This window comes from Pocillopora damicornis, chromosome 1 (assembly GCF_964200805.1).
Source record: "Pocillopora damicornis chromosome 1, jaPocDami1.2, whole genome shotgun sequence".
Lineage (NCBI taxonomy): Eukaryota > Metazoa > Cnidaria > Anthozoa > Scleractinia > Pocilloporidae > Pocillopora > Pocillopora damicornis.
In genome coordinates this window covers 22644676-22657481 of record NC_142670.1, presented here as the reverse complement: position 1 = coordinate 22657481, position 12806 = coordinate 22644676, and the positions used below count along the sequence as shown (strand labels likewise).

The 12806-nt window shown below is 37.2% G+C and overlaps 1 protein-coding gene and 1 long non-coding RNA gene across 2 annotated transcripts in view; one reads left to right on the top strand and one right to left on the bottom strand.

Annotated features, from left to right (window-relative positions):
- Positions 1-823, top strand: part of LOC149052810 (uncharacterized) — a 3370-nt gene extending 2547 nt beyond the window's left edge. The window contains exon 5 of the mRNA XM_089205656.1: positions 1-823. This exon is cut by the window's left edge and continues 676 nt beyond it. The gene's annotated coding sequence lies outside the window, so the exon portion shown is untranslated.
- The window catches only part of LOC149052809 (uncharacterized), an 84159-nt gene that overhangs the window by 47009 nt on the left and 24344 nt on the right, over positions 1-12806 (bottom strand). The gene's annotated exons all lie outside the window — the stretch shown is intronic.

The window sequence follows — 12806 nt, the reverse complement described above, 5'->3', positions numbered from 1 at the left end:
CACCATTTGGCACTTATGTCCAGGATTGAATGCAGGTGTTTTTTGGCAAACAATTCACATTATATGAATAGATTTTTGAACATTATCACACTACATTATCACAGAATTGTGCATTTAAGTGAATTTTTATTAGTGAGAAAAATTTATCATGCTCATTTTAAAGAGCCCAAAATCCTTGACATATCTGCTATTTTAGAGGTGGCTGCAATTTTCATTCTTCCTTTTAGAGTGCTCTTGTTCTCCATCAGATGGAGTACTCCAAGATTTTCTCAGTCCAAGTAAATATTTTCTCTTTAAGTAAATATTTTAGAAGTTTCAATGATTTCCAAATTTGGCTCAAACTGTTATAATTAATATATCAGAGTCAAACATACATGCAGCCTTCACAGTTAAGGTTTAAGAAAATTCTGTCAATTAAATTTATTCTTCAGTTGCAATTTCAAACATTAGAAGTTTTTAAAATAGATCTAAGGTATAAAATTAAATGTAAGGTGGTATTCTCAGAATGTTGCCTTGATTCCCTCAGCACATGAAGTTCACATAATTATATTTTCTTCAAACCTTGACACTCATTTTTGCAAAATGTTTATAGTTTGTATATATAGACCCGCACATAATTTTTCAGACAGTCATCCTTCCAATTTTATAATATCAGTTATACTGTACGGGTTAAGTTTTGCCTCTTTTGGATTTAGAGAGAAAAAATGTGTAAAGTGAAATAAGGATGACAAACATGATTGTTATCAGGCTCCGTTTTGGACTCTGAAAAAATTGTACCGCTAACATCATTGTGCATTAATAAACTTGATAAGAATTATTAAAGGAGTGCTAATCCTGTCTGGGAGAGGGAAATAGGACAAAATGCTTTGAGAACCTGCAGTAGAGCTGAGTCCAGGAAGTGAAATACAACGAACAGTAATTGACCGTGCGGCAGTAAACGCGGGAAAATGCATCCCTTGCACGAATTCACCGTTACAGAAAATACCGGAAAATGCATGCTTTCGACTGGTTAATACCAGTGAACATAACGTTGGAATGCGCAAAATGGCTGTAAATGGCAGAATACATGTTGTTTTCCATAGATTAACCGAACAACAATAAAAGGTAAAACGCCTGAAAATGCGTTTTCACGAAATTTCTCGAATTCACTATTGCGGAAAAACGTTGGAAAATGCATGCTTTCGACTGGATAATTCTTGTGAACATTTCGTTCACCGGGCGTAAAATGGTTGCGAACAAAAGAAAACATGGCATTTTCTATGCGTTATACGAACTGCAAGCTCTGGAAAATATTATGTTTTCCCGTATTTACACACATTAACCTTCCCGGAAAATGCGTGTTTTCAGCTGTTAACTCCGGTGAATACGTTGTTGTTCACTCGGAAAATGCCAATGAACGAAAGGAAAACACGCTGTTTGCCATGTGTTAACCGATCGGTTAATGCCGGAAAATGAATTGTTTACCTGCATTTACCGCAAAGGAAAACTACCGAATAATGGAACGAATACTGGGATTCACCGATGCGAAAACGCGCAGAAAACGTCGGATTTTCCGTAGGCAAAACACGGGTAAACGATAGTAAATTGCCACGTTTTCCGTAAATTCAACCTTCGTTTTCCGTACGGTGAACGCTTGTTTTTTTGCCGTGGGAGAATGCGTGTTTTCAGCCGCAAACTCCGGTGAATACGTTGCTGTACTCTGGGAAAATGCCAATGAACAAAAGGAAAACAAGCTGTTTGCGGTGCGTTAACCGAGCGGTTAATGCCGGAAAATGATTTGTTTACCTGCATTTACCGCGAAGGAAAACTACCGTATAATGGAACGAAAACTGGGATTCACCGATGCGAAAACACATAGAAAACGTTGGATTTTCCGTACGCAAAACATGTGTAAACGTTTGTAAAATGCTGTGTTTTCCGTAAATTCAATCTTCGTTTTCGGTACGGTAAACGCTAGTTTTTCGCCGTGAATTATTGACTAGGCGCTGTACAATTTTCGTCAAGCTAGTTTGAATTCGCCAAGCACCTCTACAAAATTTATCAAGTTGATCCTCGGAATTAATCAACCTCTATCAGTTTTCTTTGATTGGCCCAACTATGATTTAACCATATTCTGATAGGTTTCTTAGGTTTATAAAGAAACTAGCCAATCTTCTACGTCCGTGGCTCGATCTGTTTTCAACTTTCTTCTTGGACATGGGAAAATGAAATGAAGGGAATCGTGAACAACATTTCCCCATTGAACTCAGAGTGACATTTGAAGATTTCTTTTTCACGCCGCAATCTTCCTTTTTTGTCATTCGAACGAGGGCAGTTTTTTGTAATAACAGCTCTCATACTGAGCTCCAATAGGTATTATTCTACCAGAAAAAAAAAGCCAAACAAACAAACATTAAATTTTTTTCAGCGAGAAACTGCAATAAACGCAGTTTACCTTTGATGCTAAATCTAACATTACAACAAAATCTACTGATAAGTTTCTTGACCATTTAAAAGTGTTATTTACAACATGTACTAACTCGCATCAGCTTGAAGTACTTGTCTGTCTATGTTTTCTTGAGTTTAAAATAAAACATCAAGTTGAAAATATGATTAGATAGTTAACCAAAGTGACGTCTAATTGTAGAATGATCAAACCTCGGCGAAATTGACGTGTCCAATTGCTGAAATGAGCTCTATCGCGACACTTCGTGACTGTCATGCTCAAAGCATCAAATTCTGAATCAAACTAACGTATGAGCGATCCATTTTGATAAATCCTGTTGGTTTGTGAAAAATTGAGAATCGGTTTGAATCTTGTTTAACCTATTTGTTTTCTTACTCCGCCTCTGGAAAATCGTTTGAAACTTTGAAGTTCTGAAACGGTAATAAAACGTCCAGTTTTAAATTTTCTCTATAGATGTGTTCGGATTTGACGGCAGTGTGACCGAGTGGCCAGGGCGCGTTGGAGTCATAATCTGTTGGTCCCGGGTTCAGACCCCCACCATGCTACTCTCTGGATTTTTTTTCGTTTGCCTAGTGTTCAACTTTGTGGCTGCGCTTTGTTTGTCGCCAACCTCAATTATTATTCCATCTCTTACAACGTATTACCCTTATTAGACACTTTGGTCGTCGACTGATGTGGAGAACCACCTGCCTAGGGTCCATAAATATTGCGTAAAAATAGAAAACGTGGTGCGTGATATAGGTAACTTGTGTCCTGTATTACAGCTATCTAATTCTTGTAAAGAGTCTTACTTCTTATTTTGCTAGTGGTCATGCTAAATGGTGATCTTGCTTGTCCAGAATAACAATATTTGTTATTTTTTCCTTTCTTTTTCATTGTTTCAAATTTTTTAATTCTTTTTTTCGTACCTTATTTTGGTTGCAAACATGTCTTACAAATTATTACGAATGAGATTTTTTATCATCACAATTTAACAGAGCGCGGCCAGTGTACAAAATCTACCGAAGTAATGAAAATAACCGGAACGATAAAATTCTACTGAAGCACTCTTGATTGCACAGTTTATGGGGACGTCATCAGCGTAGAAAATCTGCCCAAGTAATTTTAAATCATTAAAGTTATTATGACGAAAAGAGGACTGTGTAAAATCTCTGGAAAAAATGTACCTTAGGATCAATGTAAATACTGCTATGATTTCTATGTAAATACCCAACAGAAATCTCTGTCGGGTATTTACAACCGGTAGGACGATTATTAAAGCAGACCTTTCTGCGAACCTCATCATCTTCCACTGTAGGATGAGTACCATCCAACCAGCTTGACCAGTCTGTACCACATCTATATGCTGGCACACGCGTTCTTGGCATTCTTGTTACTGCAGCTCCCACAAAACGAAACCATCCCTTAAGGAGTTGGTTGTCACCCAACACTGGTCCAGATGTGGGCATTTTGTGACTCCTTCTTCTATTGGCATCGCTCAGTTCTTTATAAGTATTACACGGATCGGCTACAAAGTTAAAGATGATTGTAGTAATTAGAATAAATGGTAACTGATTTGTTAAAGCGTGTCATAATTTTAGCAGTTTAGCGAGCAAAACCAGAGCTTTCATTTTACAACAACAACTCATAGTTATTAGTTGCTAAGGTCAAGAAGTAGTGATGGATAGCAGTATCTGAATTCATTAAATTCTATTTTTTTTGTTACACAGGAGTTCGCTATATTTAGACGGGTAGTCAATACTAACGTCACCGATTACTGAAATTTTGTTTGAATGCATACTGCACTTCTATTTAATTTTTTCTTTTCATCTTCATTTTGTTGTTTGACGCATTTATGGAATTTTACACCTTCTTAGCTCTAAGATTCAAAGCCAAACTTGCGATTTCGTTCCAGAATGTTGTCTGTCATTAATGTAACGTCCATCCAAAGGCAGAAGAAACAAACAAAAAGCATCAGAATTCTGAGTTTCGAAAAATGACCTGACAGGTTTTGTAACATGATTGAAAACAGTGTAAAACAAATCATCGACTGCCCCTGCACTGAAGTAAGACTTTTCCTTCCAGCTCAGGTGAGAAATTTCTTACTTGGAAGGAAAGCGAACAACTACCTGTGCAGCTTTGTCCATTTCCAGTATATACAGGCTGACACTAACAGTCGTGTGATCCCACGGTGTTTGTGCAGGTAGCACTTAAGTCACAAAAATGATTTCCTTTATATTCATCGATATCTGAGAAATTACAGATAGAAGGAGATTTAATAATTATGTAAACGTCCTTGTACATAAACCGTTACCGTGTTAAAGATTGCAAGCTATGGCTGTAGTCAACCCTTTGTTGAACTGCCAGAACAAGAGATTGTCTTAAATGTAGAAAACAAGTTATCTGTGAAAAAAGCTAGCACTACGAAAGTTTTAGTAAGGTAAATGCCTTCCTTTACGTTACAAAAATTAAATCTTGGCTTTCCATGGTATCAAAAAAACGACAACAATCTGGGATTATTGACTGTACCTGTACGATTGCGTCCATCTCCAGTATATCCAGGTTTGCATGTGCAATCGTGTGATTAGTAGGAGTTATTACAAGTAGCGTTTACGTGACATTTGCCAGGATATGTTTTGTATTCGTCAATATTTGTCAAAAGAAAAGGGAAAAAGAGAAAAGAATAAAAATGGGATTTGGTTTTCATTCAGGAGCCATACATGTACATATGTGAAAACCTAGAACGCTAGTTGGTAATTTTCTGGTTTCATGCGATTCTCTAGTAGAACCTGTAAGTAAAACCGTTATTTTGAACATTTTTCACGTTGGTACAGCAAATATACCTAAAGCATACAGTATAAATTGCTCTTATTTTGCCACGGGAGCAAAAAACACGATATATAAACAACGAAATAAAGAACGAACTAAGAGAAATCGTCCCTTACTTCGTCAGAGAGAATGACGAAGGGCTAACGCTTCAAACATCAGCTTTAAAATGTGAACGGTGGCCAATTTACGTTATTAACTCAATTGATAATACTTAATTACCTTATTACCTCCCTTACTTTCCGTTGGGGATAATTTGGTTCTGGAAGAAAATCATTTTGCAGTCCATTGAAAACCTATGAGTACAACGGAAATGACAAAGTATTCTCAGAAATTAATGTAAGCTTTGTTTTCCAGGAGGTGTTTAAGGGCGAAAAGGGCGAATGCTCGCAGAACCGTTGAAACTCTGAGGTATCCTACATAAGAAAATAGAGGTGGAATTTGATTTTATATCTCGCCAGCTTCATTCTCAAATATTCCATGAACCTGGAAGCCAACCATTGTAAGAAAAGGTGCAAGGGGAAAAAAAATAGACCAGCATATATTAAAGTTTCTTTATTTCATCTCTATATACTTAGGGTGCATATCATAAAATTGCACAAGTCATTCTTATGAATTATCGTTTCCAGGCCAGGCTTTTACCAGGACAAGCATTCTTTTCCTTCATTCTTGAATCGAAGAGAGTGACGTCACTAATTATAAAGAATTTTTTTTCTCTGATGTCATAATTACATGTATTCACATCGCTGAATCAAACCGTAGATTATTATAAATGATAATAATAAAGATATTTATACAGCGCTAAATTCTCTAATATTGTCTATGGCGCTTGATATTAATTAAGATTATTAAAAAGCTAAAAGAAAAAAAGGAAAGGAAAAAAATATATCCCTATGTAGGAATAAACTAATTTAAAACTTCTAAAATAATTAAACAAATTTACCATAAAAAAATTAAAAAAAGTTATAAGCTTGTTTAAAAGGATACGTTTTTAAATGTCTTTTAAAACTTTTAATTGAAGAACCAGATGTTATTCCACGTGGGATCGAGTTTCATAGTCGTGGTGCCGCCACAGCAAACGTTATCTCTTCGCAAGTCTTTAGTCTCGCTTTTGGGGTCGCCAGAGGGTAACGAGAAGAGGACCTTAATGTCCCTTTAGAGTTGCGATGATCAAATAAGTCACAAATGTGGTACGGCACTGTTCCATTGATAGCCTTGTAGAGCAGTGAAAGAATTTTATAAACCATACAGTGACGGACAGGAAGCCAGTGAAGCTTTTTATAGGATAGGGGTCATGCGATCAAATTTCCTTGTACATGTAATAATTCAAGCTGCTGTATTTTAAACGGATTGTAATTTTGAAAGTAGATGCTGAGGCAGACCATACAGCGGTGAGTTGCAGCTATCTAATATTGAAGTAATAAAGGCATGAAGAACAATTATGGCACTCTCTTCTTCAATGTACTTTCTCATTTTGCAAACGTACAAACCATACACTGCAACACGTTTATTCGTACCCATTATCGCCATAACCCCATTTGAACAAGTCCTCGCTGAACCAGATTTCGAATTCTTGGTTCGTCTCTACCGTCAACGGGGTAGAAAAGCTCTAAGGTTCGATTCCCCATGAGGACTCAGAATTTTTGTTCGTCCCACGCCCGAGACAAGATGAAAAAACGTCTTTCTTTATTCCTTTACTGAGCCCAAAATCTTACCATCTTTCTTTTTCTATTAACAAAACATGACGCTTACGACATTGCTGATCCTAGAAGTTTGCAGAACGCGTATTCTGCATGAACTTCGGAGTGGGCCTTGCTCATCACAGAGTCTCCTTGGCTCAGTTGTAGAGCATCGGAGGGCGGAGTCCGAAGATTTGAGTTCCGATTCTCATGGGGACTCAAAATTTTTCCTTTGTCCCACGCTCGTGACGAGACGAAAAACAAATTCTTTATTTATTTCTTTACCGGACTCGAAATCTAACCATCTTTCTTATTCTATTTGTTACCCTGTGAGTATTTTCTAAATAAGTCAAAAGGTTTATGCATAAGGTGTTTTATGGAGAAGAAACCCAACTTCCTTTTATTAGAGGGACGACGTTTCTAAAGAAATTTTGGTGCTGCGTGGATGGGAGAGTATCACAGGGTAATTTAGTTTTAGCAACTGAGTTAATAACGTAGATTGGAATCCGTAAAGAGTTTTAAAGCTGACGTTTAGAGCGTTCGCCCTTCGTCTGAGCGAGTAACTACGTACTAACGATCGATTCTTCAGCTTTAGATTCTGTACGGTGGCTAATTTAGGATATCAACTCAGTTGATAATACTTGATTTTACCTTATTACCTCCCTTACTTTCCGTTGGGCATAATTTGGTTCTGGATATGAAAATCATTATGAGGTTCATGGAAAACCTACGAGTACGACGGGAATGACAAAGTATTCTAGGAAATCGGAGTAAGTGCTATTTTCCAGCGAGTGTTGAGGGCAGCAAATTGAACTTTAAAATTCAAAAAGGGCGAATGCTCGCAGGACTAGTACCGGTTTGAGATATCTTACATAAGAAAATAGAGGCAGAATTTGAATTTTAACTCACCAGTTTCATTCTCAAATATTCCATGAACCAGGAGGCCAACCATTGTAGGAAAAGGTGAGAAGCGAAAATGACTGGCATATGTGCAATTTTCTTTATTTCATCTCCATATTCTAAGGGTGCATATCGTAAAGTCGCACAGGTCATTCCTATGAATTCTCGATTCCAAGCGAGGCCTTTACCAGGACAAGCATTCTTTTCCTTCGTTCTTGAATCGAAGAGAGGAACGTCACTAAAGTTAGAGTATTTTTCCTGATGTCATAAGTACATGTATAATAAATGATAATAGTAAATATATTTATACATCGCCAAACCACTAATTGTCCATGGTACTTTACGTTAAGATCATAAAAAAAGCTAAAAAAAAAGGGGGAAAGAGAACAAAAATATATATATATATTTATATATGGGAATAAACAAATTAAAAAAATTCTGAGTAATTAAACATAATTATCAGCTAATAAAACTAAAAGGAGTTAGAAGCATGTTTAAAAAGATACGTTTTAAAATGTCTTTTAGAAATATCAATTGAAGAACTAGATCTTAGTTCGAGTGGGATCGAGTTCCATGGTCCTGGTCCCGCCACAGCAAACATTCTCTCTCCACAAGTCTTTAGTCTCGCTTTCGGGGTCGCCAGAAGGTGTTGAAAAGAGGACCTTAGTGTCCGTTCAGAGGTGCGATAATTAAGTAAGTCGCTGATGCAGCCAGGCACTGCTCTATTGATAGCTTTGTAGACCAGTGGAAGGATTTTATAAACTATACAGTGACGGACAGGAAGCCAGTGAAGTTTTTTTTTTTCGGGATTGGGGTCATACGATCAATATCCTAGTACGTGTAACAATTCGAGATGCTATATTTCAAACGGATTGCAATCTTGAAAGTAGATGCTTCGCTAGACCATAAAGTAGTGAGTTGCAGCTATCTAATATTGAAGTAATAAAGGCATGAACAACAATTTTGGCACTCTCTTCTTCAATTTACTTTGTAAATTGGTTGACTACTCAAACATACAAACCATACACTGCAACACACGTTTTTTCGAACCCATTAACGCCATAACCCAATTTGAACAAGTCCACACTGTACCAGATTTGGAATTCTTGGCTCGTTTCCAGCGCCAGCGGGGTAGAGAAATTATCAAAGAGCGTCGTGGTGATTCGGTTGTGGCCCAAGGCAGGCTGTAAAACTTAATCTGAGAGGAAATCACTCTTTGGGAGAAGAAGATTGCGGTTTTTGTCAGTTATCAACGTGGCCATTTGGTTGGGAATGAGACGGTTCTAAAGGCATCCCCATTTGGATTGATAGCTTGGGTTCGATGAATGACAGGTCACGTAACCGGATTTATACGTTAATTTGAATGTAATGATGTTACCCGCCTTGGAAGTTCTAGAGAAACCATACGAATCATCTCGTGCCCCAAAGCAAACGGTAGATGGAATCATCTGTATCCATCTTACTGTTGGTAAAAGAACCAGCACATATATGATGACTTGATTTTGAACAAAATAATGGAGTTGGGCTGAATAAGACTTACAGTTGGATTCATCGAAAGATAACTTAAAGGGTTAGGTAGAGTTTTTCATAAAAGTATTTCACCAAATGAAAAATGTATTTTCACCAACCGTTTCTTTTCTCGCAGTTGGTGCCCTTGTATTCAGGTGGACAAAGGCATCTGTAACCTTTGTCTGTAAATTCTGTCTGACAAGTACCATTATGTTGGCATGGAGTCTGTCCACAAGTGTTCTGGTGTGAAAACGAGGTTTAAAAGCAGATATATGCCAATTGAAGTGGTAAGTGGTAATGATACTTTGAAATGAAACTTGAAATGTCACATGAGATCAAATCAACCAAACAACCAGCCACGCAACCCGTCAATCATACAAACCAATTGCAAAAAAACATTGCGCAACCAGCCAAACAACATATCAGTGAAACTTACCGTCGAAACATTTACAAGCTAAACAACCCAAGGTTGAGCTAACTTTACATACTAATCTACCAAATGACAAGTAATGTTATGCGCATGGCCATGATAGGACACAAGCCAACCATCAATAGGATAAGAATGTACTCACCATTCTTCGTTTATATCTGCAGCAAGACTTGAGATCCTAATGATGTTCATTGTGTGTGGAATTTTTCACATGAAACATGTATTTTTATTATTTTTCTCAAGTAAACAGATTGCTTACTTGGATGAATGAAGGACTATGCAAAATTTCAAAATGTGAAGCCTCAACACCCATCTAAAATTGCGCAATCAAAATTAGGAAGCATTTCTTAAAATAACCTTTTTTCTAACCACTTATGACAAATTCCTTCATTCATCACAACTAACTTAGTGAGACCCAGCTAACATGAAAATTTCAGGTCAATAGCTCAAATCCCTCTTGAGTTATCTCTTCTCAAAGGCAAAAATGCCGCATTTTGAGAAACGCAGCCTTAAAGTTCAGAAATGGAATAATTTGGACGGGACTGCACAGGTACTTGATGCGTTTCTCTTGTAACCATTCCCAACAGAAGGAAAAACACTATCATATTTTACCAACACAATCAATCCTTGTATAAAAAAGAGATGAATGTAGGCCTAAAGAAAATGGTGATAATGACTCATTTGTATTCAATAAACATTAAAAAATCTCAACTGGCAAAGGGAGACTTGATGGAAGGGCTTACAGGACAGAAAAACGTAGTTGAAATTGGGGGAACCGAGAAAAAGTCTGGTGAGTGGTAACATGAAGGGCCTCTCTTTAGAAGCACAAGACAGAAAGACTAAGGTTTCCAAGCTTATGCGCGGCAAATTTTTCTCAATTAATTTTTTTAATGCTTATGATTTTACAGATATTGACGAGTGTAAAGGAAGTCACTCTTGTCACGTGAATGCTACATGCACGAACACCCTTGGATCACATGTATGTCAATGTCACACTGGATATACTGGAAATGGACAAAACTGCACAGGTGAATTTAATCTCTTCGCTACAATATGTAGAACAGTTCAGCATGACACCTTCGACTACAGTGCTGCACCATTCAGCCACGTTGCAAAATAATTAGACAATTTATTACCAAAAAATTCAGCCATTTTGTCCTCATATTTAGCACGATTTAGCCAAGCCTAAAAGCGGAGCTCGCATTTTTTTTCCCGCACGTCACAAGGGTACAACGCGTTGCCCCGGCCAGGACAAGAACCCGAGTCGTCCAACTCGGAGCCCAGTGCACTGAACACTGGACTACTGAACAACGCCGTGGCGTAGGCGTGCCCGCGGCACAGTTGACCACGCATATTAAAAGTAGCACCTTGTACGGTCGTACGGTCGTACATCCACATTTTTTCGGCTTGATGGGTTACTACTATTTTTTATAATTATGGGGCTACGCTCTGCGAGCTCCGCTATAAACTTGTTATAATCTCTTGGTATCGAGTTGAACAAGAGAAGAGAAGTTCCATGACTGCAAGCAACCATCTATTATTTTGATTATCTTATTAATAATATACATCGAAAAATTACTCAGTTCTGATTAGTTGAGAAAAATGCAGCTTTCAGGTAATTCAGTGCAGAAGAAAATTAATTCAGGTTTAATTCAGTGCAAAGAAAGAAACAAATCAGACATTCTGATTGGTCAATAATCAAAGAAACTCACAGATAGCCAATCAAATGTGAGCCTTAGATGTCGCAAAAATATTTGAAATCTGCGAGCGAAACAATGGCCGATGTCTTAAGTAGGATTTCTTTCGCCACCGCAACTGAAAAACAGCTAAAACAACGAAAACACTGTAAAAAGCACTGCTTTTTGGTTGTCGGTTTGAAAAAAGTAGTTTTTAAAGAAGAGAATTGCTAAGGAAATAGAAAATTACGAACAAACCTAGCTTAACACTTTGCTCGAGCGATCCAACGCCGAAATAATAAACAAACATGGTTAAACCTCGGAAACGAAAGTGATTCGGACACAGACTGAACAAATCCTTGAACTGTTTGACCGGACGTTGAACGTTGAAAGTTTTTGTTTGGTCTAAATTAATGATTAATTTGTCACAATGATAAATAACTTAATCATTTTTCACCTCATAAAAGTTTAAAAAACGACTGTATATCTCACTCGTGTAACTATTAACGTTGTATAATTCTTATTTTCTTCCCCATTTTTTTTAGATATCGATGAATGCCAAAAAAATACTTATGATTGTCACCTGAACGCTACCTGTCAAAACACAAATGGATCCTTTGTGTGCACCTGTTTATTTGGATTTAACGGAGATGGACGGAACTGCACAGGTAAAGGCCTTTAGATTGTAATTGCCTCGTTATGACCGTACTTGTTTGTTTGTGTTTGTATTTTTAATTGTTTGTTTAATTTGTACGTTCCTTCTTTGTTTTTTCGTTTATTTGATAAAGTAGTTACCCTTGCCTTAATATTTTTGACCAATGGTAGATTGAAAAGCAATACCGTGTTCTCGGAATGTGTGCGCTTACTTGCCAGATTACGTGATTTTTATGCGCAGTACAGGATGCCCAGTGCAATACTGAGGAATCACCTTTAGACTGATAGCAAGATTCAGTTTGTTTTTTTATTGAAATAGTAATTAATGGAAGAATATTTGTCCAAATAAGGAAAACGTAGACAAATTTGAGTGTAGCCGACGAAACTACGAGCATAGCAACTTGACTTTTTAAAACGAGAATTTTTGTCGGATGCACGATTTGATTGGCTGTTAGAAAACACTGTCGTCCAGAGCATGTGATGCGAAAATATTTATCAGTCGTGTTATAAACAAACAACATTTACCTTTGATAGAAATAGCAGAGATGGTACATTTTGAGCTCGATGAAGAATTAAGAAAGATGTTTTTTCGTCTTGTCACGAGCGTGGGATAAAGAAAACATTCTGAGTCCCCCTGAGGAATCATGGGGACTCAGAATTTTTCTTTCTCCCACGCTCGTGACAAGACGAAAAAATGTCTTTCTTAA